This window comes from Bison bison, unplaced genomic scaffold, assembly GCF_000754665.1.
Source record: "Bison bison bison isolate TAMUID 2011002044 unplaced genomic scaffold, Bison_UMD1.0 scf7180017864535, whole genome shotgun sequence".
NCBI classification, from domain to species: domain Eukaryota; kingdom Metazoa; phylum Chordata; class Mammalia; order Artiodactyla; family Bovidae; genus Bison; species Bison bison.
The window spans coordinates 5,415,773-5,419,550 of NW_011495084.1; positions in this window are offsets into that span (position 1 = coordinate 5,415,773).

Consider the following 3,778-nt stretch of genomic DNA (forward strand, 5'->3'; position numbering starts at 1 on the left):
CTTAAAATGGGGAAGGAAATAATCACCCAAGTCCAAGAAACCCAGAGAGTCCCAAACAGGATAAACCCAAGGTGAAACACCCCAAGACACATATTAATCAAATTAACAAAGATCAAACACAAAGAACAAATATTAAAAGCAGCAAGGGAAAAACAACAAATAACACACAAGGGAATTCCCATAAGGATAACAGCTGATCTTTCAATAGAAACTCTCCAAGCCAGGAGGGAATGGCAAGACATACTTAAAGCGATGAAAGAAAATAACCTACAGGCCAGATGATTGTACCCAGCAAGGATCTCATTCAAATATGAAGGAGAAATCAAAAGCTTTACAGACAAGCAAAAGCTGAGAGAATTCAGCACCACCAAACCAGCTCTCCAACAAATACTAAAGGATATTCTCTAGACAGGAAACACAAAAATGGTGTATAAATTTGAACCCAAAACAATAAAGTAAATGGCAATGGGATCATACTTATCAATAATTACCTTAAACGTAAATGGGTTGAATGCCCCAACCAAAAGACAAAGACTGGCTGAATGGATACAAAAACAAGACCCCTACATATGCTGTCTACAAGAGACCCACCTCAAAACAGGGGACACATACAGACTGAAAGTGAAGGGCTGGGAAAAGATTTTCCATGCAAATAGGGACCAAAAGAAAGCAGGAGTAGCAATACTCATATCAGACAAAATAGACTTTAAAACAAAGGCCATGAAAAGAGACAAAGACAGTCACTACATAATGATCAAAGGATCAATCCAAGAAGAAGATAAAACAATTATAAATATATATGCACCCAACACGGGAGCACTGTAATATGTAAGGAAAATGCTAACAAGTATGAAAGGAAAAATTAACAATAACACAATAATAGTGGGAGACTTTAATACCCCACTCACACCTATGGATAGATCAACTAAACAGAAAATTAACAAGGAAACACAAATTTTAAACCATACAATAGACCAGTTAGACCTAATTGATATCTATAGGACATTTCATCCCAAAACAATGAATTTCACCTTTTTCTCAAGTGCACATGGAACCTTCTCCAGGATAGATCACATCCTGGGCTATAAATCTAGCCTTGGTAAATTCAAAAAAATTGAAATCATTCCAAGCATCTTTTCTGACCACAATGCAGTAAGATTAGATCTCAATAACAGGAGAAAAACTATTAAAAATTCCAACGTGGAGGCTGAAAAACATGCTGCTGAATAACCAACAAATCACAGAAGAAATCAAAAAAGAAATCAAAATTTGCATAGAAACGAATGAAAATGAAAACAAAACAACCCAAAACCTGTGGGACACTGTAAAAGCAGTCCTAAGGGGAAAGTTCATAGCAATACAGGCATACCTCAAGAAACAAGAAAAAAGTCAAATAAATAACCTAACTCTACACCTAAAGCAACCAGAAAAGGAAGAAATGAAGAACCCCAGGGTTAGTAGAAGGAAAGAAATCTTAAAAACTAGGACAGAAATAAATGCAAAAGAAACAAAAGAGACCGTAGCAAAAATCAACAAAGCCAAAAGCTGGTTCTTTGAAAGGATAAATAAAATTGACAACCATTAGCCAGACTCATCAAGAAACAAAGGGAGAAAAATCAAATCAATAAAATTAGAAATGAAAATGGAGAGATCACAACAGACAACACAGAAATACAAAGGATCATAAAAGACTACTATCAGCAATTATATGCCAATAAAATGGACAATGTGGAAGAAATGGACAAATTCTTAGAGAAGTACAACTTTCCAAAACTGAACCAGGAAGAAATAGAAAATCTTAACATACCCATCACAAGCACGGAAATTGAAACTGTAATCAAAAATCTTCCAGCAAACAAAAGCCCAGGTCCAGACGGCTTCACAGCTGAATTCTACCAAAAATTTAAAGAAAAGCCAACACCTATCCTACTCAAACTCTTCAAGAAAATTGCAGAGGAAGGTAAACTTCCAAACTCATTCTATGAGGCCACTATCACCTTAATCCCAAAACCTGACAAAGATCCCACAAAAAAAGAAAACTACAGGCCAATATCACTGATGAACATAGATGCAAAAATCCTTAACAAAATTCTAGCAATCAGAATCCAACAACACATTAAAAAGATCATACACCATGACCAAGTGGGCTTTATCCCAGGGATGCAAGGATTCTTCAATATCCGCAAATCAATCAATGTAATACACCACATTAACAAATTGAAAAATAAAAACCATATGATTATCTCAATAGATGCAGAGAATTTGACAAAGTTCAACATCCATTTATGATAAAAACTCTCCAGAAAGCAGGAATAGAAGGAACATACCTCAACATAATAAAAGCTATATATGACAAACCCACAGCAAACATTATCCTCAATGGTGAAAAATTGAAAGCATTTTCTCTAAAGTCAGGAGCAAGACAAGGGTGCCCACTTTCACCATTACTATCCAACATAGTTTTGGAAGTTTTGGCCACAGCAATCAGAGCAGAAAAAGAAATAAAAGGAATCCAAATTGGAAAAGAAGAAGTAAAACTCTCACTATTTGCAGATGACATGATCCTCTACATAGAAAACCCTAAAGACTCCACCAGAAAATTACTAGAACTAATCAATGATTATAGTAAAGTTGCAGGATATAAAATCAACACACAGAAATCCCTTGCATTCCTATACACTAATAATGAGAAAACAGAAAGAGAAATTAAGGAAACAATTCCATTCACCATTGCAACGAAAAGAATAAAATACTTAGGAATATATCTACCTAAAGCAACTAAAGACCTATATATAGAAAACTATAAAACACTGGTGAAAGAAATCAAAGAGGACACTAATAGATGGAGAAATATACCATGTTCATGGATTGGAAGAATCAATATAGTGAAAATGAGTATACTACCCAAAGCAATTTATAGATTCAATGCAGTCCCTATCAAGCTACCAACGGTATTCTTCACAGAGCTAGAACAAATAATTTCACAGTTTGCATGGAAATACAAAAAACATCGGATAGCCAAAGCTATCTTGAGAAAGAAGAATGGAACTGGAGGAATCAACCTGCCTGACTTCAGGCTCAACTACAAAGCCACAGTCATCAAGACAGTATGGTACTGGCACAAAGACAGAAATATAGATCAATGGAACAAAATAGAAAGCCCAGAGATAAATCCATGCACATATGGACACCTTATCTTTGACAAAGGAGGCAAGAATATACAATGGATTAAAGACAACTTCTTTAACAAGTGGTTCTGGGAAAACTGGTCAACCACTTGTAAAAGAATGAAACTAGAACACTTTCTAACACCATACACAAAAATAAACTCAAAATGGATTAAAGATCTAAACGTAAGACCAGAAACTATAAAACTCCTAGAGGAGAACATAGGCAAAACACTCTCCGATATACATCACAGCAGGATCCTTTATGACCCACCTCCCACAATATTGGAAATAAAAGCAAAAATAAACACATGGGACCTAGTTAAACTTAAAAGCTTCTGCACAACAAAAGAAACTATAAGCATGGTCAAAAGACAGCCTTCAGCATGGGAGAAAATAATAGCAAATGAAGCAACTGACAAACAACTAATCTCAAAAATATTCAAGCAACTCCTACAGCTCAATTCCAGAAAAATAAATGACCCAATCAAAAAATGGGCCAAAGAACTAAAAAGACATTTCTCCAAAGAAGACATACAGATGGCTAACAAACACATGAAAAGATGCTCAACATCACTCATTATCAGAGAAATGCAAATCAAAACCACTAT